Raw genomic sequence first — 25,674 nt, forward strand, 5'->3', positions numbered from 1 at the left:
AACTTATTTCCTGTGCTTAAAACAGTTATTTACAATAAATAGCCAGCATTTGGACCTCACGATTTCATGAACTTTTTTTTTTATTAATTACTTTATTTGTACAGGCTCAATCGAATAAACTTTACAGAGCCGAGTTATCATTTTCGTTATACATTATTGCTGTCTTATATTTAAAGTTAAAGGAGCTGGACCGGATACCCGCGGTTGTCTCGAGGTTAGTGGAGATTTACAATTTTTTTGGATGGGAAAAGGGAGAGGGAGGTTTGAAATGTGGTTTACGATACAAATATTTAATTAATCCTAAAACATGAACTAATTTCTATTCATCTTGAAAACAAACATAAAAAAAAACCTCACGTACAAAATACAAACTAAACACAAGGTTAATCAAACTTACAATCTAATGTTAATATTCTTAAAGTAAACATAAATGAGTTTCATAAACTCCAGATCGCGTCTAGCCAAAATATCCCGAACTGGAACATTAGGTTGTCTAAGATAAGACTTGATTGTGCCAATTTTCAACCAAGTCGTTCAAATAGTTTATTAAAAAATGCAATTGAAACAATTGGTTGATATTTAATAAAGGATTGAAATTTTGAAACTTTATATTTTTATGGGATTAATGTCCCAAATGTTCCAAATATTGGGCCCATACATAAATAACAAAGGATAGCATTTTATGAAAAATTTATTGATTTTCAATTTTAAAATTCTAAGTATTTTCCTGGTTAGTAAGTTTAATATATCAAAATTTTCGGGGTTTTACAAATTGTGTTTAAAAAAAATTGAATAATTTTATAATAAAATTGAAGGTGATTTTCTGTTGCTTTATTTTTTTATATGATGATGGTCCCACCTCTTGCCCCTACAAAGGTTTGAACTGGACGATTTATCTTTAATATAATTAAACAGACAGTTTAACCAGGTTTGCAAACAAAATCGAACTGGTTACAGTTACAGATATAAATTCCCTCTATAGTTAACAGTTGCTTCACAGCGATATAAATGTGGAAAAGCTCAAGCGTCCACCTCTTAGTTCGCCTGTCTGTCCACCTAAAATATTCATAAGTATTACAAGCAATCAAGAGTTAATTAACAATCAACAAAGCATCCTATTACACTAGCAACCCCACAATCTGATGCTATCATAATTTTCAGAAATGTCAGGAATGCTCACGAACCCCCAAAATTTGCCAGAAAACTTAATACTAACTTAAGGTATCTTCCAGCCAGCGCAGGTTGTGTAGTGGTAAGCGTGAATACTTTCTCACCCCAATGAGTGTGGGTTCAATCCCAGCAGAGGTCGGTGGGATTTTTCTGAGGCATAAAAATCTCTGGTCACGTCTTCCTTCGGAAGGGAAGTAAAGCCGTTGGTCCCAGCCCATGTGTGTTGAATGGGTGCGATATCCTACGCAGGTGTGGAAGTTGCTGCCTTCCTTGCACATTCGATTGCCATCAATGGATGGCAATCGATGTTCGTCGGTGATTGGCACTTGATTGCGGAACAGAGACCGACGTTAAATAAAGGAAAGAAGAAGAAGGTATCTTCCAAATAAGCTTCAAATTTGAATTTTTTTTTTCAAATGTTAAATTCAGTCCTCTATATCTGTAATACGCGCGCGAGGCCCAAACCTTTGTAGACTACTAAAAAAAATATTTTTTTACTACTACTATTAAATCAAATATCAAAATTCCATCATCACCATCTTGGCGAACAAAATAGTTTTTGCAGTGCTAAAATAATTATTAAAAAGTCGTTTCTGGCTCACCCACCCCAGTAGTGGAGGTACTAAGCCAATTTATTAATTAAAAAACTAATATACGATGTAGGAACACACAATTGTGATACGTCAATCTATAGCTTTCAACCTCTATTTTGATAGAAAAATATTACATAGGGGAATTTACGTATTCTCGTCAATCTAAGCAGCGTCCGCACTTCTATTAGCATTTTCACAGCGTCACGCACATATATGACGTGTCTGTTTGTTTCAATTCATCTGCTGCTTGCTTCTCTATCCATTCCAATCGACAGAATTCTTCAAAACTGTTTGAAAGCGTTTTTACAACGCTCTAAACTTCTCAGGTGAGTGTGACTATTGTCGGCAGCCTCTTTTTCTTCGGCAACCTTCCCATTAGAACTGCGTGTTAACCAGCTGTTCTATTATCAGCAACTCGAAATCAGCCCCATTTTGTATTACGTATGCTTCATTTGAAGAAAAATCTGGCATAAAAGGATTGCTCGGTCCTACAAATATAATCAGATTGAAGCTGAAAGACTAAAGAATCATTTGTATACATTCAGGGAAGTGTGTTGATGGTAAAACATAGTGAAATTAACGTTTAAATTTTGATTGCCGAAAACAGTCAATGGGTGCCGAGCCGACATTTACCCTAGTAATAAAATTGCATAAAATTTTAGAAAAATCGTCCTCAATTAATAAAAACACTGTTCCAGTAGTTGTGTTAGTTGCTAACTTTGGTCCCTATAATAGTGGAATGCGTTGGTTTCTTATGGGTTCCACTATTATAGGAACGATAGGTGCAAAGAAGTGAAAATCTTAAGGAAAATTAATTATTTTCCGTCACATTCGGGCATATTTTAGGTTTGAAATATGCAAATATGCTTTATTTTACAAGAGCTACAGATGACAAATAATCTTATTCGGGTCCTCCTCACTATTCCGGCACCAACTCCATACCGCAACTATACCACTATTACTGGAACACTTACCCTAACAGCTATCCATACAAAATAATCCGTAAAAATAACTTCGTCAAGATACATAATTTACAGCGGCATCGGTGGGGTGGTGGTAAGCGTGATTACCTCTCACCCCAGCAGGCCTGGGTTCAATCCCAGTCAGCGCCACCGGAATGTTCTGAGGCATAGCATCTCTGATCACGCCTTCCTTCGGAAGGGAAGTAAAGCCGTTGGTCCCCGGTTCATGAGTTGATGGGTCGATAGGTAGGGTCCAGGTGTGGGAGCTGCCTCCCGGGCGTCGGTAGCATTGGTGCTCAGCACGGAAAACAAGATCGACGGAAAACAAACCAAGGAAAAAAAAAGTTACATAGGGTTTGTGATCTAATTTCCGTCCTACTGAGCACAACCCACGCTTTACTTCTCTTTATTGACTGAGTTTTAACAATGAACGAAATATTTCTATCAAAGATGACTTCTAAATTTATTCCACTTTCCATAAGTACCGTTGAATTTGATAAAGAACCACACATTATTGAGATATTGTTAAAAATCTAACACTGCTTCTTGATTCCAAATTCGTCCTACGAGTTTCAATTCCGTCCAAACGCATTGAAACGCTTTTGGATTTTCTTCGTCCTACGGATTAAGGTAGAAAAAGCGGTAGATAATTTTACTACAAAAATCTTTGCTGAACACACCAATCCTCTATACTCCTTAGTTTTTGAGATAAATACGTAGCGTTTTATATGACTGTTCAACAAAATTTAGGTTTTTTTCAGTTTTTATAACGTATTTAAAAAACAATAGGTTTTAGAAGACTATAGTTCCACAAATATTTGTATTTTATAAAAATACAAAACTTTGTTCCAGACGTCCAAAACGTATCGATTACACAGGCTGAGTCATTCACAAATTTAGTAAAAAACATTACATATTTTGTGCCCTCACAGACAAAAATCCAACAAAATCCCTCAGTTGAATCTTGAATAGGATGAAAGCTTGTTCAAAAGTGATCTCAATTTCCATTGAAACATTTGTCCCTTTTAGTATCCTCGTTGATTGTTTTGTATTTTTTAAAGGTCGTTCCGTAGTTCAGTGACAGCACGCATTTGTCAAAGACTGAATCAAAGTAGGCTCTGTGATAATATAGCAAAGTATTGTCACTAGGGTGGGACAAAATTCAAATTCCAGTTCCAGTATGATTTCCGGGGGCCTTCTGGGTCCTAGAATAACTGTGTAAAATTTCAGGTCGGTCGGTGAAGCTATATTTTAGCACCAGCGGTTTTAATTTTACATAGGATTTTCTATGGGAAAACTTACTTTTAAAAAAAAAAATCTGGTGAGGTCACTCATTGTCCTCTAAAAATAAATCAACCCATATACTCCCTAAGAAATTTTACAATGTCTATGTCTATGCGGTCAAATGCCTTGCTAAAGTCTGTATAGAGAGCTTCTACGTGGTTTCCATTATCCATTGCATTCAATGAATAGTCTATAAATTCAAGTAAATTTGTCGAGGTCGAGCGACCCTTGAAAAAGCCGTGTTGCAAATCAGTAATTCTATTTTTGATTTGGAGAAATAATTTTTCGTTGACAATTGCCTCGAAAAGTTTAGGAATGCAAGAGATAATGGCTATACCACGATAATTACGTACGTCAGATTTTCGGCCAGATTTAAAGATAGGCACTAGGAATGAGCTTTTCCAAGTTTTTGGGAAGGTTCCAGATTCCAGGGACATATTAAAAATCCAGAACAATGGAGCAGTGAGTTCCATTGCTAGACATTTAATAAATACTGGAGGAATTCCGTCAGGTCCAGGACCTTTTGAGGCGTCTAAATTTTTTAAAGCCTGCAAAATATCCTGCACTTGAAGTTGATTGAGGCCAATGACCCTTGAAAATTCTGGAAAAAAATTATTTACCTCTCAGATAATTTTGATTTAAATCCCAATGTTCAGGGTTTTCACCGAGAAGTTCTTTTTTTCAAGAGAAATACCATGGAAGACATTCTAATGTGGGGTTCCCATGCTGGAGGCGGCTGCGTTCGAATCCCGGTCCGGTCTAGGAATTGTTCGGGTTGGAAAAATCCTCGACTTCCCTGGGCATATAGCGATACATTGAACTTCCCACACAATATACGAATGCACAAATGGTACAGGTTTAGAAAGGTCTCAATTAACATCTGTGGAAGTGCTCATAGAACACTAAGTTGAGAGCAGTCGTAAAGTTCAAGTTGCTAAATCAGCTGCGATAATGGAGACAATCAACGAGTGGGGTCTGCAGGAAAGAATAGTTGAAATGAGCTTTGATACAACTAGTGTTAACTCTGGCATAAAAAAATAGTATTATAACCCGTCTTCCAGTTGTACTGAAAAGAAACTTGCTACCATTTGCATGCCGCCATCACATCGCCGAAATTGTATTCAAACACGTTTTTGAAATATATGGCGTTAAGTCGAAGTCGAACAATCTCGATTCTTTCAATGAATTCAAAAAAGAATTCAACCAAAATCGGAGAAGCCGAAAATTCTTGACCGTTATGGATGATCCGGAGCTGAGGACCTAAGCGAGAATAAAGTTCCCGTCAGAGCAACTAACATCAGTGACCATTCGACCCTTTCGGACTTTATTACTGAGGCTGAGTTTTTTACTGTAATGAACATCTCCACCGATTTTCTCGGTGAAAACCCTGAACATTGGGATTTAAATCAAAATTATCTGAGAGGTAAATAAATATAACAAATCATCAAGATCAAAGTTATTTTTTGTGGATGTGTCATGTTCATGAAAATGTATTCACTGAGAGTGATATATTTTCATAAACATTGTTTCGATTTTGAACAAAAAAAGTGATATAGAATTATTGAAAGGCGGTTCTTTTCTACTTAAGAGCACAGCAGCGAGTTCAAGCTCTTGGGGTTGTGAATGATGTCGCGGAAAGGGCCGTAAAGCTTGTTTCCGACCTCAACAACTCGGTAACCAAGAATCCAGAACAACATGAATACCTACAGCAAGTTGTGGAGTATCACCGAAAAATGAAGCCGATGAAATATTGAAGTCTGAGCAGCAGCACATCGACTGATAAGGTTTGAATAAATTGTGCGCCAAAGCAAATGTACACCCTTGTGAAAAATCACGCTTGTTTCGAAATGACCCCCGTGAAACATAATTGTTGTACTATACCGGAGACCTGTGTAAAGTTTCATCAAAATCGAAGATTCTTTGCGCATGTTACTGGCTTTCCTCCATGCTGAGTGAACCCCCACACAACGTGACTGCCTCGCGCAGATAGCAGCAGGCGGCCGCTGGCAGTGCTGCTAGTAAAAAAAGAATAATGAGCAGTTCGTTTGGTTAGCAATCAGTAATGGCTTAATTACTTTTTCCAAAAGCGTCGGATCGTTTTGCGGTGTTCAAAGAAAAGTTTCTTTTTAAATTTTCTAGGGAGTATATGGGTTGATTTATTTTTAGAGGACAATGGGTGACCTCACCAGATTTTTATTTTAAAAAGTAAGTTTTCCCATAGAAAATCCTAGTTAAAATAAAAACCGCTGGCGCTAAAATATAGTTCCACCGACCGACCTGAAATTTTACACAGTTATTCTAGGATCCAGAAGGCGCCCGGAAATCATACTGGAACGAGAATTAATGTTTTTCATATATCCGAGTCCCAGCCTATTGATTATGTTTCAATGCCAGAATTGGCAGCTGAAGTCAATAATTTTGTGAAGGCGACATGCAAATATTTTAAAAAACTGTGGGAAAAGCGCAACCGGACCATGTCATACATGCTTGAAAGCAGTTGTGGTTATTTCGATAGCCCCTTCAAACTACCACAGAAAGTTGTTGATCGTTTACCTTGTACTTCTGGATCTTCCCGTCGTGGAAGAAAATCTTTGGCGTTCGAAGAAAGTAGCGAGGTTGTTAAGAGACGCAAGACGTCTGCAATGCGGTCTAACTACCCAACAGATGAACTTGCATTTGCAACCCAAATGAAATTACGTGAGGATGGTAAAGAAGATGCAGCGTTCATTGTTAAACAGGCAACGCAAACAACTCCGACAAGAGCCGTAAAAATGGTTTCGGCTATGCAATCATCCAAAAATGGCTTTGTACCCTATTCGGAGTCGGAAGCTCTTGCGTTAATATTGGATCTTAATTTATCAAAAGACCAATAGGAAAAGCTTCGTAATGGAGCTCTGGATCCGAATGTGCCTTTGTATCCGTCCTACTACAAAGTGCTGCAAGTTAAAAAGTGCTGTTATCCCAATACAGAGTTAGTAGTTTCGGAAACGTCTGCAAAAGTGAAACTAAAGGATCTCTTGGAGCACATGGCAATGAGGATTGTTGATGCGAATGCGTGTATGCTGGGTGATGACGAATTGGACAAAATGTCTTTAACGATTAAGTGGGGATTTGATGGCACAACTGGATTAAGCGAACACAAGCAAGCATTTGGCGATGATGACGGAACTTAATCCGATATAAATATGTTTGTTACATCCATTGTGCCGATCAAACTGGAATCAAATGGGTACATTTTTTTCCAGAACACACGTCCCTCCTCAACTCGGTACTGTCGACCGCTGCGAATCCAGTTTTTTTCGAAACGACTGAAGTTACGTTGTTCGAAAAGGAGTGCATCGATAACCAAATCGACAAGATGTAACCCATCGTCATTTAAAAAAACCCGAATTTATCCACCTATGGTGTGATCAGACCCTTCTTACTTATTCAAGTTTATTTATTTTATTGTCATTATCAGTGACCAAGCCCCCCACCCCCGTGTCATCCAGTGACACTACGCCACTTCCTGGGGGTACCTGGAATATATCCGGGTGTAGTCTATTTGGTGAGGCTACCAATCACCTTATCATCGTATTTTAATGTGATTTAATGGGTTTTAATTCAATTCATATTCAAGCAACTTCCCCGGGGTACCCGGAACATGTCCAAGTGTGTCCAATGTGGTCTGGAACACTTAACACGACTTGCATTGATCTTATTATTGAATTCTGTAGTAATTTGATGTGTCGCATGATGGTTTTGATACGTTTTCCGTTAAATCCAGCGTGAAGGCCCATATTCACCGGATCTTATTCCGGCCATATTCCGAAACCGGTTCACCGATTCCAAAACCGGTTCAATGGGACCCCAAGACCTATCATTTGGCGCCGAGTTTGTCCAAATCGGTTGAGCGGTTGCTGAGAAACGTGAGCGCATTCATTTCGTTACATACACACACACATACACACATACACACGTACACACACACACACAGACCTTTTCCGATCTCGTCGAGCTGAGTCGAATGGTATATGACACTCGGCCTTCCGGGCCTCGGATCGATAGTCGGTTTTTCAAGTGATATCTATACCCTTCTTTGTAAGGAGGGGTTTAAAGGGTGGATGCTGAAAATTTCCTGCAACATGCTATTAACTATGCTCGACGGCAAAGCTATAAATTCCCTAACGGAAACAAAATCCTCACAAACTTGCTATCTGTGCGGTGCAACTCCCAAGCAAATGAACGAGATTGACCGTGTAAGAACAAGAGCTGTGGACAATGACCGGTGCCAATATGGATTATGCACACTCCATGCTTGGATACGATTTTTCGAATACTTCTTACATCTATCGTACAAACTTGAAGTTAAAAAATGGCAAGTTCGTGGAGATGCAGTAGAATCGGTAAAACAAAGAAAGAAACTCATTCAGCTGAAATTTAAAGTCGAAATGGGACTACTGGTTGATAAACCACGTTTTGGAGGAGCAGGTAAATCATGAAATTAATTAAATTATTTCTTTTCAACGTCTTATACGGCACTCATTTTTGAAAGGTAACTCGAACGATGGCAACACGGCCAGAAGATTTTTCTAAAACCCTGAAAAAGCTGCTTAAACTACTGGACTCGATGAAGTTTTAATAAAACGATGTGCGGCAATACTGTCAGTAATGTCATCGGGGATGCAGGTACATCAAAATATCCGTGGTACTACATGCCAGTAACGGTCCACAAGATAGTAATTCATGGATTGAGGGTTATACAACATTTTCTTGAACCTATTGGAGAGCTATCTGAGTTAGTACAAGAAAGCCGTAACAAGGACCTCAAAAGGTACGATGAATTTGATAAAGAATATCAGTGTTAATAATTATTATTTTCATAGATATAGATCGGACCACACTAGAAAAATTTCGAGAACAGCAGTAAACACAGATCTACTGCACCGTCTCCCGGAATCGTCTGATCCACTCGTCAGCAGCCAGCTGACGAGTCAGAGCATCTCGAGACAAGCCGATTAATGACCTCTGCAGCGATGCGAAATACATGCTTGATGTGGAAGAGAAAGATGAAAATCTCATCAATTTCATCCTATTCAAGATTCATCTCTGACGGATTTTGTCGGATTTTTGTCTGTGAGGGCACAAAATATGTAATTTTTTTACTAAATTTGTGAATAACTCAGCCTGTGTAATCGATACCTTTTGGGCGTCTTCAACAAAGCTTTGTATTTTTATAAAATACAAATATTTGTGCAACATTATAATCTTCTAAAACCTATAGTTTTTGAAATATGTTATAAAAACTGAAAAAAAAACTAAATTTTGTTGAACAGTCATATAAAACGCTACGTATCTCAAAAACTAAGGAAAGATTTTTGTAGTAAAATTATCTACAACTATCTTGTAAAAGTAAAAAGTTAGATTTTGCAGCGCCGCCTGTGGTGGAGCTCCAAACTAAAACTTATCACTTTGTGCCTTATTTTATACAAAAACGCTTTTGAAGACATCATAGTGAAAAAACCGACATTGAAGACGCAAATAAAAAAGCTCGTGATATTGAGCATTAGACTGATGCAAAATTTGACTTTTTCGCTCCACAGTGCTTAAATGGTTTCAAATCGGGTCCTGATTAGCCTCCCAAAATTACAACTCATTTGGTTAAAAGCAGACTTCGCACAAGCCATTTGAAGTTTACATGTAATTTACTATGGGAAGTCTCAACTTTTTGTTCATTGCCTTTTAGTCTTTTTCCATATTGAGCTGCGAAACAGTTCGATAGCCATTCTTATAGAAAATTTTCTCAGCTACAACTTTGCTCAAGATCGTTTCTATGTAAAACGAGACAGGAAAAAGTTATTAATTATTTAAGAGATTGGTAAACTTAAGACATGATCAAGCAGCTGCTCTGTAGGCAACACTGTATTTTGCAGTGTGACATAGTAGCCATGATTTTTGTGTCCTATTCAACGCCCCAGAAACACCAATGTTGCCTGCTGAGCAGTTGATTGAGCATGATCATAAGACATCAGCGCATTGAACCATTGATAACTTTCGATCCTCGCATTTAATCAAAAAGTGGTCTTCAACAAAGTTGTAGCTGGGAAAATTTTCTACAAGTACAGTTGAAAGTTTTTGAAGCAGACCGAAATGGTGAATTATTAGATAGACATGAACAAAAATCTTGGTTTTACCATAGTAATTCCCATACAAACTTCAAATGGTTTGTGCCATCTCAGTTTCTCACCAAATGGGTTCAAATTTTGAGAGATTAGTCAGGATCTGATTTGGAATCGTTTAAGTATTGTGGAGCGAAAATTTCAAATTTTGCATCACTCTATTGAGCATTCAAACCACTGTGCGCTGTAATTTCGATATTTGTGTTTCATTGGACAGAAATAAAATGAATGGGTAAAGGTCAAGATGAGGAGAGATGATTGATTTGTATAGCTGTATTTTACTGGCAATAGTTAAATCGTTTTTCAATCGACATAGAATTCCATACTTCTTGGCAATTTTCTTGATGACATTATCAATGTGAGAGTTGAACATAAGTGTGTCATCAATAATCACGCCAAGATATTTAATCTCCCGAACGCGATCAATAGTCTCATTATCAATTGAAACAGAGACGTTCTCATTTAATCGATTCCGCGAAATTACCATAAATTTAGTTTAACTTGTATTCAATTTCAACTGCTTATACTACAACCATCTACTAGGAGAACGCAAATCTTCATTCAAGTGTGAAACGGCATCATCTAAATCCTTAGCTGAAATGAATAACACAGTATCATCTGCAAAAAGATTAATGTCGCAAAATCGTAAAACACGTCGCAAGTCATTAAAATACATAATAAATAACAGGGGCCCTGATACACTTCCCTGTGGCACTCCAAGGTTATTCCCCATGGGACTGGAAACAGAATCATTAAATACAGTCCGTTGAGTTCTGTCAGATAAATAGCTTTCAAACCATTTATATGCAGTACTCGTAATTCCAAAGCGCTTGATTGATCTTAACAATAAGGGCCTAAAAATTGTTTCAAAAACGCATTTAAGATCCAAAAAAACAGCAACAATCGTATCTTCACACTCCAAGTTATTTTTACACTTCGCTAATACCAAATTTAACGCGGTTTCACAAGAATGACCTTCCCGATATCCCGATTGTTCTGGTATCAACAAACTATTATTATTTAAATACTGCAACAGCTAGCCTTTAACAACAAGTTCTAAAATGTTATCTAATGTGTGCAACATGTTGATGGGACGAAACTCTTCGGCTTTAATCGTTCCAGCAACTTTTTGAATAGGGACCAAAAAGGATTCCTTCCAAATTTGTGGCACATGTCCAGTTATAATCATCATAATGAAATGATTGACCGGAATATGCCCTCAACAGAATTAAAAATATATTTCTGAACCCTGCGAAGTCATAGAACATGAGTCCTAATGTTAATATGTAGTCTACGATTTGATTGATTGACGAAGAAAAATAAATAAATAAATAAGTATGACTGGAATTTGAATTTCGGTTAAATGACCCAATTGCCCTCTTCGACCTAATAGTGTATGGTCTAATGGCATCCAGCCTATTGGAATTCGGCCTAATTCTCCATCCCTAATATCATTTTGCCAAGCCTCCAAATCCCCCTTCCCTGCTTCAAAACCTGACTACGGCCTTACTCTCCACAGTTCAAATACGACCATATATTTACGGCGAAGGAAAATGATAACGAACATCCGACACTTCTTTCCTTCTACAATAAATCGTAGCTGCTGGCTGCTTCCCAGCTCCACCCTCCCTGTTCGTTACAATGCAAAAGTTTACAACGCTTTACATTTCAATACACACCAATTGTAAACGGGCAGGGTATAGAAAAATCTTCCAAGTCAATGTATTTGAGATGTTACAAGATAAAATCAAATTGTGTCACACAGCATTGCCGGTGTTTGTTTTATAAACAGTGTTTAATAATAATTAACACAGTGACTGGAGGAAGTGTACATTTATAGCGTCATAGAAAGGGGCAGACGATTTTTTTGTTATCGTGTCACTAACGTGTACTTATCTTTACGTATGCATCCAATTTATGACCTTTGCCGCAATGAATTACCTGTTGACAGAATACTCAGAAGACGCTCGAGGAAATACAATGTATGCTGACAAGTGACCAAGGTCGCTGATCTAAAGGTTTAACATGCCTGGTTCCCATAGTTAGTTGGAGTTTAAACAGCATGAATTTGTTCCTCTTTTCGGTCGTAACTAGGTGCTGTTGCTCCACGTGGTGCTTAAATTAATAACAATGCCGTTTATCGCAAGAGGGTCCCTCAACTGCGATTAAACAAGTTTAGAACATCAACCAAATAGATTGTCTTATTGCATACAAAGTAGAAGAAGTTGATTTATGCTATGGGAAAAACTTGCAATGAACGGCAGAACGTCTTTATGTGTCGAAGATAGAGTGTATTAATCAGTCCGAATGCCACTAGGCCAAAGGCCCATATTGACACAAATGACACATAAATAGTGATTTAGTAATATAATAGCTTAGGTAAACAAAGCTTATAGCATATTTTTGTTCATTTTAATTATAAACTGTAAGTTTTTCTCGTTAAGAATGAGAAAAAATTATGCTTTCGAAATTAACTATTAATATATTAACATTTAATTTCTTGAAAGATCATTTTACCGCTATGCCCAAAACTCAATAATTGTCGACTTATCCTGAAATTATACTTTTGTGGCTAAAATCTACTTGAGAATCTGAAAAAAAATATAAAAATTATAATATCATGACAAAAATTTCAATAACGACCGACTTCGCCCCACTGTGGACAATCACATGATTGGAAGGATCATGGGTGTCACTTGAGTTACTTTTTTAATCACTTGGTGGCGAGTCACGTGACTGGATGGATTATAAGTATCACTTTTTGACCCTTAAGGCCCAAACGCAATGTAGACGGAAGCGGAACGGAAACTGAAAGTTTGACAGTTGTCACAAATGACATCAAGAAGCCTAACCGATGTCGATTTGGTTCTAACTAGTTTTCAATCCGACAAGTAGGCTTACTCAGATCGGGCTTTTCCGCTGCCGCTGTCATTGCGCTTGGGCCTTTACACACCAAATTTATGTTTTCAATATCAGTAAAACGAATTGCTGGATCATGATCAGCAAACCAATGCCTTACTGAGAAACAGCAAACGATATTTTTTACCGAAAAATTCAGCTAACATAAACGTTTTGCTGGACACCCAGTAACGAGCTGTCAAATTGTTACCGTCATAGCAAGTATTTTTGCATTCATACGCTGGTTATATTTAATAAATTCTACATGGAAAAGAGCGTAGTGATTTTGTCTTTCTTTACTAGTTCGTTTAATTACTACGCTCAGTCGTGTGTGACACTTTGCGGAGCCAGTAATGTTTGTAATGTTTGTTTGAATTTACATTTTAAACAGCAGTAGTTCTTGGTTAGTATTGGGTACAAATTACTCGTGGTGGGCTTGAGGTTAATGGGTAACAATTTCGATTGGAAGGAGCTAGGTAGGAAACTGGTTTCTAAAGCCTCCTTCAGATACTACTCTCGGATAGTTGACCAAATCCTGGCTGGGCAGGGGCAAGTAGCACGAAACAGGAAAATAATAAGACTGGAACACAATGGCTGGAAATTGTTTGGAAAGGAAGGGATGGTCACATCAAACTCTTTTCTTTTTTTTGTTGGTGGGAGTTGAACCACTGCGTCCATTATTTGATCTTTTGTGGTACCCCTGTTTACTGTTCGTATCATGCAAGCTGACCACCATTTAATGTTTATGGAAACTGATTCAAATGCGCCCTTAATATCCAAAAAGGCTGAAGCCAATTGCTCCTTGTGCGCAAAGGATAGTTGAATATCAGATGAAAGCATCGCTAGACAATCGTTCATTCCTTTACTCTTTTGGAAACCAAACTGCGTTTTTGAAAGTAAGTTGTTTGATTCAACCCAATGGTCAAGTCTTGATAGGATCATTTTTTCTAATAATTTACTCAGGCATGATAACATAGAGATCGGACGGTAAGAATGGTGATCAGATGCTGGTTTCCCAGGCTTTTGAATGGCTATTACTTTAACCTGTCTCCATGCTTGTGGAACTATATTGAATTCCATAAATGAATTATATAGGTTAAGTAATCGTCTTTTAGCGATATCGGGGAGGTTTTTTAGAAGGTCGAATTTGATCATAGCGCTTCCCGGAGCAGAGTTATTCGATGAAAGAAGTGCCCTTGAAAATTCCAGCATTGTGAATGGTTCATCCAGCGAGCCGTTACTACAGGTTGTATCCCGTAAAGTTGGTTGTGCTGGTACAGAGTCTGGACAAACCATTTTAGCGAAGTCGAATATCCATTGGGAGGAGTGTTCTTCACTCTCATTGGAACATGAGCGGTTTCGCATATAGCGTGCCTTTTTCCAAAGCGTTGTCATCGAGGTTTCTCTAGAAAGTCCCTCTATAAAAGTACGCCTGTAATTTCGTTTCTTTGCTTTTAGTAAGTTGTTAAGCTTTTTTTTTCAAGCCATAGATACTTTTCAAAAAGCTCAGATCTTTCATATCTACGATAATCTTTAAAAGCATCGGATTTCTCAAGATATCAACTTTGTGCATTCGTCATCCCATCCAGGGGTGGTGGGTCTTCTTTTGAAGGATGCACTTGGAACACGTCGTTTCTGAGCTTCTAATGCGCTTTTGTAGATTAGCTCGGTAAAGAAACGATACTCGTCCAATGGTGGTAGAATCAATACCAAGAGTTGCCACCGATACAATTTTTTGCCTTTTGTTCCTCGTGAGGTCAAAAGGAACTTGAATTGACTGATCTGTTTTTAGACGACCACTTTTGATTGAAATAATAATTGGTAAGTGATCACTATCATGGGAATCATTGATAACAGACAATCTGATGATAGTGAGTTAGAGCACAAAGATAGGTCAAGACGGCTCTCTCGAGCATTAGGTTTTGCTATACATGCTTCACCAGTGTTCAAGATAGCCAAGTTGAAATCGTCGCTCAAGTCATAGAAAATACCTGCTCTATTGTCATCGTATGATGCGCCCCAGCCATCGTATGATTCACCCAGAGATGGAAGGATTTTAACTGAACTCCAAAGCTGACGCCAGTTTATGGAAGGCCTTGGAGGGACATATACAGAAGCTATGCAAAGACCTTTGTTCTTCACATTTATTTGGCAAGCGACGATTTCAATGCCTGAAATTATTAGGATTGAGATTTTAAAGAAAGAGTAGCACTTTTTGATTCGCACTAATTATAGCTTAGGGAGCGCTATTTACGGCTTGCAGCGAGTGGTCAACCGAGTAATGTCGATATTCGATTTGCACTTGACACGGAATATGCTTCGCCGAAGATTCTCTGCCTTTTTTGCTGACCGAAGGCGCTTGACGCCCAACAGCTAAGTGTAAAATTTTAGACTTATACATTTTTAGTAACTTGACAATGCTTTCCTTATTATTTTCATTTGTAACTGTAGTATATTTAGTCTGTATAATCTGTACTTTTTTTACAACACATCATTGGGTCTATTTCAAGTCTTTTGATGCAAACATAACAAATAAACAAATAAACAAATAAAAAAAAAACATAAACGAATTAAATCCTTACAGGGGAAATGGATGTAATGTCGGCCTTAATGCCCCTAATTTGGGCCCATACATAAATTCAGCAATCGACTACATTTTCAATAGCGACCAAAAATATCCATTGGTACTGTCCCAATGACGCGTTCATCTAGATAAAATTGATAACTTACAGAATTATAGCGATGGGCCCAATCTTAGATCTATAGGCCAACATTAGAGCCATTTCCCCTACTAGACATTTGTAGAAACACATAAATCGACTGCATATAGCAGAGATCGCGGACACTCTGCACGTCTCTGATAGGGATATAGGGTTGTCTTCCGAGGGCCTCGAAGGTATTCAAGAGTAGCTCTCTGGCGGCCTCATTATCCGTACATTACCAAACTGTGTAATCGATGTCATCGTAACCGTTTCCACACCGACAGATGTTGTTGTCCACGCATCTAGCGAGTAGTGGTTGGACATAAGTCTACTGATCACGCGAATGAAGTCACGACTTAAGTCCAAGCCTTCAAACCACGCTCTCGAAGAAACATTGGGAATAATTGAATGTAATCACCGTCCAAGATTTCCAGAGTCTCAATCGGTTTGCCAACTCGAAAGGGTACCCGAGCAAAGTCCAGCATCAAAATGACAGCAAATCGAAATCAAGTTTTGATATCAACATCAAACCGAAATCCTTATTTGATTTCAGTTTATGCAATTGATAAATTTTGTTTTCAGTTTGCTGTACATTTGCTCTTCAAAAATATGTTGTTGCGGGTTTGTTTTCATTGCCTTAGCATAACATCAAATTGATTACTTGTTTTGTTATCAACAGGAAAAATTGATATCAAATTGATTTTTCAGTTTGCTCTCACTGATAGCAGAAATAGTTTTCAATGTGATGTCACAGGCAAGGTTGCAAAGACTCATTTCAGCTAAAACAATGGTTTTCTAAATTATGAAATAATTAGATGCCATGATCAAATTTTGAATTGGTAGGATACAAGAAGAGATTGCAAAGAATGTGTTTGACATATTAAACCTGTTTATTTCACTTCATGAGAGTCACAATCAGCGATTTTTCACAAACTCACTCACTCACTCACTCACTCACTTAGCGATCAGCAAATCGCTGATTGTGACTCATAGAAAGCAAAATTTACAGGTTTTATGTTTCCAACGCATACTTTGTAACCTCTTCTTGTAAGTTACAAGTAAAACATGCCATCATACCATCTTTTGGTTTTATTATTCCGAAAAACATTATTTTAGCTGAAATGAGTCTTTGCAACCTTGGTCACAGGAAGATTTTTTTGCTCTCAATTTTGATATTTTAACCGTTAAAACGACCAAAACGACAGCAACCTGAGCAATCATTATCAGCGAAATCACAACATCAAATTTAGATTTCAATTTGATCTCAGACTTTGCTCGGGTACTCTGACGTACTAAATGATAAAATTCATCGTGTGAAATTTGCCTGTCATAAAATTCGCCTTCCTGCGCGCCCTCCTTTGCGAGAAAGTCCGCCTTCTCATTGCCTGGAATTGAACAATGTGAGGGAACCCATACAAAGGTAATCATATGTGATCTTTCGACCAGCACACTCATCTGCTCCCTTACCTTTGAAAGAAAATAATATGAGTGCCTATTTGGTTTCATCGACCGAATAGCCTCGATCGAACTGAGACTATCCGAGAAGATGAAGTAATGGTCTGCGGGCATGTTGGAAATCATCCCCAATGCGAAGTTGATTGCTGCTAGTACAGCAACAAAAACGGAACAAGGTTCCTGTAGTTTGCGGAAGCCGCTAGAGTTTCCATTGAAGACACCGAAGCCAGTAGATCCAATGAGACGAGACCCGTCTGTAAAATATCGTTTCACGCAATTCTAGATAGAGCTGAAATTAGGGCGTAACAGCTTTTGTAAACAATGACTTCTATCGATGATTTAGGAACTCAAGGCACGCCCACGCAGACCAACATGACCATCGGATAGGGGAAGTCTTTCCCTACCTGATGACGATGTTGGTTTGCATGGGCGAGCTTTGAATTTCTAGAAATCATCGATAGAAGTCATTGTTTACAAAACCTGTTAGGCCCTAATTCCAGCTCTATCTAGAATTGACGTGTTGGTACTTTTTAGTAAAAATATGTGGGATAATAATAGTCCGAAGTTGATCTGGAATCTCATGAATCACTTGTTTTATGGAAATATCATATCCAATTGAAGACCTGCTAATGGTGAAGTGAGCACCAAGAAAGACACATATCCGAAGATATGTAGTGAAGTTAGATTTTCATAAATCGAGATTGTGCGTTCAGCCCAAGAATTTCTTCAAAATTTGCCAATCATAAGTGTGTTCATCACTCCGCATTTGATTAGTATTCTGAGAGAGATAGAGCTCCCAGAAATAACTCTGAAGAGGTGTTACTCTTGCCAGAACTTCGAGACTCACATTATACGTTAAGTGCATACAGCCGAGAGCAATTGGCAAATCAAAGTTGGCACTCGTGGAGAATAGGAGAAGTATAAGAGTGATGATGGTTTCAAAATTTTACACGGTGATGTATACGAGTGCAATCTTAAAATGCTTCTATGTTGCAAATGGAGCATTTTATTTAAATCTGGTTAGTGCTACGTTAGTAGAAAACTTAAGGACTGCTCAATAGACATTTAATATAGAAAAAAAAATCATTTTTTTTTTCAATTTTTAGGAATATGCATAGATTTTAGCATTTCTACCACTGTAGCAGCATTTTAATATTGCACTCGTATACCTCCCTGTGGGAAATTTTGAAACCATCATCACTTTCATAGTTCTTCTATTCTCCACGAGTGCCAACTTTAATTTGCCAATTGATTTCGTTCCAATGTTATTACACGGTAACCGCGCAAAATACCCAATAATGACTATAAAATACTCAATATTAACTACAAAGTGAGCATTTTCGAGGGAAACTAGGACTACCCATTAAATAAGTAGAATTTCACCCATTTATGAGTAATTACAACTTCAAAAATGAGTAGTAAGTAATAATTTATGAGTAACAAATGTTGGTAAAATGTTGTCACTTGCCGAGAGAAACAACAGAGAGAATTTGACAGTGAGCATGCATAAGGGCCTAAACACGATGATCAATTTTCTCTTTACATTGCTACAGCTAAGCGAAAAAAAAATTCTGGAATTTGTTCAATGTAGTGTTGTAACAGGTTGTACTTGCTATGTAACAGCAAACGAACCGAGAAACGTTAATCCCAGCGAGTTATAAAGCGAGTTGACAAAATCGACGAAGAGAATCGATCATCGCGTTTACGCCCTTATGCATGCTCACTATTGAGTTGATCCTTTGCTGACATTTTTGCTTCATAGGGCCTCGTTGTGCCAATTTGGTCCTGGCACATTTCGAGTATGAGAGAGTAATTGCAGTTAAATCAAAAGTGCCTGAGAAAAATGCAAGTACTTTCGCAGATTACCTGAAGTTGCGATAGTGAAGGTATGATCACAGACAAGCAGACATAACAGTCTTAAAACGTTCATCGAAACCGTTTTTAACGGTCAATTTAAATGTTTCTTAGTTGGTAGTTCCGACACTTGTGGTGCACATAATCAATTCCCTAGCGTTTGACGTTTACACACTAAAACCATCTGTTGAGTGTATTGCCCATCAAAGTATATACGACAGAAGGCGGTAGGGTTTGCAATGATAAATGTTCAATGTGTTGTGTCTGCTTGTCTGTGATATAACATTGAGGTAACGTTAAGATAAAATCAAAACATTGAGAAATATAACGCATCACTTTCAGAAATACTTCACTTCGCAACCGATGAACCATTCTGACGGCCATATGAGTACCCAAGTAACCATATATAGTCGCAATATAGCTTGTATATTCTTACTTTGCTTTAGTATGGTTAGTTGGGGAATCTGACGAAACTGTCACTTCTTGAAACTGATCCCTTTCGTATTTCTTTCATTTTCTTTTCGCACACGGAGCGCTCGGTGGACTAGCAACTTTGGACGTGAGCCTCGTCCCAGATCACCATAGCAATTTAATGACAGATGGTGGACATGAAACCGAGCAAAAATGGCGGAATCATATTAGAACTAACCAAGGACGATCTACGGAAGGAAATTGCCGGTGAAGCACGGAATGAAATACGAATCGTTAGCGAAAAAGTCCAAGGGATTCCAAAAGAAGCAATTAACGACGGCGGAAGAGCAGAATATGGTGAGAGCTACCTATCCAATTATTTAAAAAAAATAAATATCAAAATTAATCTAAATACATGTCAGGTTTGAAAAAAATATTTTCGAACCTGGAAGTGTGCATATATAACCAATATCCATTTGATAACGGTGATGCATACATGTGGGGCTTATTGTGAGTGAAAGTAACCTCGAAATGGGCGTGACTCTCCAGACATTCTGAAATGGTTTGCTGGATCTGCAATAGAGCTATCACCTTCTAACTCCCGGACTAAAGCTGTCTACAATGACCATAAATGCGACATTGTAGAGAGAGTTCTTCCATAATAACACTGCCGGCCAGTGGGGGTTAGAGGGAACACACACACACAAATACGTAATATGGGTATTCCAAGTGCACTTCGAATCAAACCAGACTCCAAGGTAGTTGAAAGACAATGATTGGGTAATGTTTCTGCCCAAAGATTAAGCTGCATTTGAGCTGGGTACCGCTTTTGAGTAAACACTACCGGTTGAGTTTTCTGCGACGAGAATTCGATCCCTAGATTCCTAGCCCAAGAAGACAAGTTATCAATGATCCTTGCAAATCCACGGCATGTGGACTTCTTACCGAAACCTCACCGTCATCTGCAAGTTGTCTTAGCGTGCATGTTTTGCCAAACAGTTGTCTATATCTTTGACATAAAAGTTGTAAAGAAGAGGGATGAGACATGAGCCTTGGGACAGACCCCATTGAGACATCTTAATCCAACCCAGCTATTAACAAAAGAGACAATCGATGAAGAGAATGGATCATTGCAGTTAGGCCCTTATGATTCTGAACAATAGATGTGTTATGTTTGATGCGGTGGGTGCTAGCGCTTCTAATAACTTCTTTTTAAGGTGATTCCCTGTAGCGTCCTTTTTCGTGTTACACTTCGCAATTGCACATGTAACAATAATAAGGTTTCTGTGAATGCACGTAACTAAAACTACTACTTGTTGTTTGCTGCGGAGAAGCAAGCAATGTCTGAAATTTGCAGATGTATAAACTTTTCAGATCTTGAGTTGGGTGCTCTTGAAATTGCGAGGTGTATTGGAAAAATGGACTCTACAAGGAAACACTGCATGGCCGTAGTCATCTAAAGAAAAATTCGATGAAGAGAATCGAGGACCTATGGAAAAAAGAAGGTTCGCAAGAATTCCCACTATTCAAACAAGAGGGCATGTGGTTAAATATGCATTGCTCCAAAAACCATACGTCTCCAACAGCATACCCAAAACACAAGCGGACGGTAGGTAATCATATTCTGTTTACACTTCTTCTACACTGCTTCCGCTTTGTTGCTAGTAGGGGAGCTGGGTGTAATACGCGCCTGCGGGGTAGTGTGACCATCGACCTTTTCCAAGGTCTTTTAAAGCAGTAATTTATATAAAAATTTCACTAAATGATAGATCAGCAGCTTATCTAGCAGCTCTGGATTCAAAGCAATTAAATTTTGTTTGAAAAGTGCGTGAAAAAAAGCTGTAGGCATACAGGTGTGACCCGATTTTGTCATCCCCTCCACGCTTCTTCTTCTTATTCGCATTTCAAGCTTATTGCTTAGCGCATATTAGCTTATTGCGTGCTCTCAACTTAGTGTTCTAAATGCACTTCCACAGTTATTAATTGAAAGATTCCCTCGACCGGACCGGGAATCGAACCCGCCGCCTCCGGCTTGGTAATACCGTGCCTTTACTGACTAGGCTATGAGGCCCCTTCACGCATCAGACTTTTATCCTTCAAAAATTTTACATAACCGTAATTTCAAATCTTTCTCATTCTTCTTCAAGACGGATGTTTAACCCAGAGACGATGTTGTATAAGAGACGCACGGAGATAATAAAAGTTAATCTGGTTGCACGGCCAACTAATTTCTTTTTCTGCAAGATTTGGCAACCCGCAATTTTGCGTTTACTTCAAGTGACTTTTAATGTGAGCGACTGTCGTCTGCTTCAGCTTCACGGTAAAATAAATACTTTTTTAACCGTATCGGTAGCAGTGCTGTAAATTTTCACATCATTCGATTGAAGATGAACCAATACAACCATTCAATCAATTCTGTGTAAACGAATTCTCACATGACCATAATTTGAAGAGCCCCTTTCTCATTCGAAGCTCATTGTCACTGTCAATTGAGTCACTCAGTATCATTTGATATACGACAGTAGAGTATGGAAGGAATACAGTAAAATGGTCCCGAACAGACTAGTCGACCCGATGTCGGATCAATGTAAGGCTAATTTAAGGTCGATGTCGACCCAATGTCGTGTTGTTGTCGGGTCAATTTTGGGTTTATGTCGGGTCAACATCGGGTTGGGGTTTGATAGAAGTCAGGTTGGTGTCGGCTTGAAATAGCTTTTTCGCCGATATGTCGACCAGAGCTCCGTTTGTGTGTAGGTTACACTCAATTGAATGATATATAGCGTTTCTCAAATGAGAATGATCCATGCCTTCGTCAAATGACTAAGCAACTGATATCACCCATTCAGAGGAGGTCTCCTTTGATAGCGAATAGCTACTTTTCTCATTTTCATCAAAAATGTTCAAATGATTTTGAGAATTTACAGCACTGATCGGTAGTATCGCTATTCAATGGAAGTATATGAAGACTCAATTTTTGATAACTCTGAGTGAAACCTAATATACCACATTGGAGAGTATATTCTACAGAGCGTTGCACAGAATTATTCAATCTGCGATCGTTGTATGTATGAGTGAAATAATATTTATATAATTTTTTAAATCTCAACAGTTAACGAGCGTCTGGCTGAAAATCTCCTTTATAAAGACAATCAACCTTAACAATTAAATTCAACTTCAAGCTCAATACTTCCCACGCTTTTCTTCGTGAAGCAATCGTGTTTATTTACTTTGCTCGATTGGAACCGCGTTTGACGGTTCGATTGGAACTTTTGGCTTCAGTCTTCGCGCGTCTCTTATTTAACATCGTCTCTGGTTTAACCTTCCCAGTGCATTGTGGTCAGTGGAGCCGGTGGTGTAGTGGTAAGCGTGATTACCTCTCATCCCAGCAGGCCTGGGTTCAATCCCAGCCGGTGCCGTCGGGAGGTTCTGAGGCAATAATATCTCTGATCACGCCTTCAGACGGAAGTAAAGCCGTTGGTTCCCGGTTCATGAGTTGATGGGTCGATTGGTAGGGTCCAGGTGTGGGAGCTGCCTCCCTGGCGTCAGTAGCATTGGTGCTCAGCATGGAAAACAAGATCGACGGAAAACAAGATCGACGGAAAACAAATCAAGGAAAAAAAATAGTGCATTGTGGTCATTTCGGCCTGGAAACACTGTGTAAATTTTTCCTTATGCATTAGGAATGTTAAGCTAGAACATAAGAATATCAAAAAGGGAACTGTATTACCCAACTAGTGCGTATTACACCATTCTCCCCTACTGGGTGTGTTGTTTTGGTTGTTTTGAACTTTGCAGAGCACACACTTCGCTTCACGTGCGGGCGCTTTATGGCGCCCATTGGCGTATTCACCGATGCTGCCACCATCAACAGATTGGCAAGCATCCGCAACTGATTGCTAGTGTGTGTTTATAGATATAGAATTACAACAATTTGTTTGACAATATAGTAATCTGCCGATGATTTGTTGACCATGTGCATATACGACAGATCTTAATATGGCTATTGTAAAAAAAAAATGTGGCAAACCATTGCCATCTAAATGGTAAAGCATTTTGGCCCAAAAATGTAGTAAATTGCGTGAATAATCAACTGTATTTAGGGATATATCCAATAGGTAGCGCACGACTAACAAAATGTGGAAGTTTAACTCCATATGCATTGGGGCCATACTTTAATTATGTTGAGGAAAATTAGGGGGGGCTCGTTACGTTTTTCCTATACTTAATGCATTGCTTGCCACAAAATTTTACAACCCCCCTTTCCCCCTTAGAGTGTGACATAATATCAATCAGGGAAGTAATTTAGCATACTATTTACGATACGCAAACGATACAACCGTTAATTGGGTTTATGGTCATCGATGAAATTGATTTAATTTATTTCGGGTCAGCCACACCCCACGAAAGAACGAAAATTAAATCGTGTTCATCCAATAGTAAATAACTGATTATATGGTACTTTTATAACTCACTATTGTATTTTTTAACGAGTTAACATAAACGAACTATTCCTAGAGATATTCTTGGGAATCCAAAAGTTAGCACGAGTCAAATGTAATTAGCGTTCCAATCGATCTTGTCGGTCATTGTTTTACACGCATGAGAAATATCTATATATAAAGAGATGAAAAGAACGAAAGAGCTCATATAGATACAACGTATAGAATTAGATTAACACACAATACTGTCACATTTACGGAACATGTATGATGAGCACTTAATCTTTAGAGGAAGTTAATACTTATGTTGATAGTCATAAAAACTTGTAAACATAATGAATGAGCTATCAATTGTCATGTGTTTATGTTCCATCGAACGAGGACAAATTAACCAGTGAGGTGTAATCGCGTGTTTAGCTTCTACATTCTGAAGTTGTCGCTGATAGACATTGTGTCTGGAAAGCATTTACTGCCCAACTATTCAAAAGGAGTAATGTACATTGATCGGTTCTCTTCATCGAATTTCTCTTTGGATCTTCATGGCCGTGTAATTGCATTTGCGGATATTTTCGACACACAGTTCGACGAAAGAAGTTACGATCCAGCACCCAATACGAAAAATACGTCAGAAAACAAAAGAGACAGTCGATTAAGAGGATGGATCAATGTACATTGGACCATTTGATTAGTTGAGCGAGATTTTCATCAGTAGACGTGTTATTTTGCGTTTTTACAAGATTGAAAACGTTTTTGAAAAAGGAATTACTCAAGATACATTTGAATGTGATTCATGAAGCATTTTCAGAGCTCATCAGCAATTTATGTTGGTAAAAACATTCCATATAATAAAACTTTTGAGTGTGCCTCAGATCTAAATTGTTGCACGCATCATTTGCCTTGAAATTCTATGATTGCACACTTTGTATCTAATTATTGCATACCTATAAAATATGGCTAAATGCATCTTGAAATAAAATTTTTCAGCAAGAATAATCATTCAGCGATTCTGTTAGATGATTACACGTAGATTTTCGGTATATGATACTAACTATATAACGAACAGACAGGCGTCATCGGAGATCTTAACGCTCAGGTCGGCCAGGAGGAGGAATTCAAATCAGTTTTAGGAAAGTTCAGCGCTCACCAGCTAACGAACGCCAACGGCCTTAGACTCATCGATTTCGCCGCCTCTAAGAACATGGCCATACGTAGTACCTACTTCCAGCATAGCCTCCCATATTGATTGGAGATCACCGCAGCATCGACGGAAGGCACTTCTCGGACATTATAAACGTCAGGACCTATCGCGGCGCAAATATCGATTCGGACCACTACCTTCTAATGGTCAAAGTGCGCCAAAAACTTTCCGTTGCCAACAACATTCGGTACCGACGCCCGCCACGGTACAATCTGGAGCGACTGAAGCTTCCCGAAGTCGTAACTAAGTACGTGCAGTGCCTCGACGCAGCGTTGCCGGATGAGGGAGAGCTCACCGAAACCCCTCTTGAGAACTGCTGGAGCAACGTGAAAGCAGCCATTAACAGCGCTGGGTTCGTGGAGCGGAATCGACGGAACGATTGGTTCGACGAAGAGTGTCAGACGGTTTTGGAGGAGAAGAACGCAGCGCGGGCTACGATGCTGCAGCAAGGATTCAAGGAACCCGTCATAATGTGGAGCGATATAAACAGAAGCGAAGACAGCAAACCCATCTTTTCCGAGATAAGAAGGGCCGCCTGGAAGAGCTGGAG

General features: G+C 38.6%; 1 protein-coding gene across 1 annotated transcript in view; it reads right to left on the reverse strand.

Moving 5' to 3' along the window:
* zyd (zydeco) overlaps positions 1-25,674 on the reverse strand; it is a 62,651-nt gene that overhangs the window by 15,471 nt on the left and 21,506 nt on the right. The gene's annotated exons all lie outside the window — the stretch shown is intronic.

Source organism: Ochlerotatus camptorhynchus, unplaced genomic scaffold (genome assembly GCF_037179485.1).
Source record: "Ochlerotatus camptorhynchus isolate MF236.1 unplaced genomic scaffold, CSIRO-AGI_Acam_v1.1 ptg000041l, whole genome shotgun sequence".
Taxonomy (NCBI): domain Eukaryota; kingdom Metazoa; phylum Arthropoda; class Insecta; order Diptera; family Culicidae; genus Ochlerotatus; species Ochlerotatus camptorhynchus.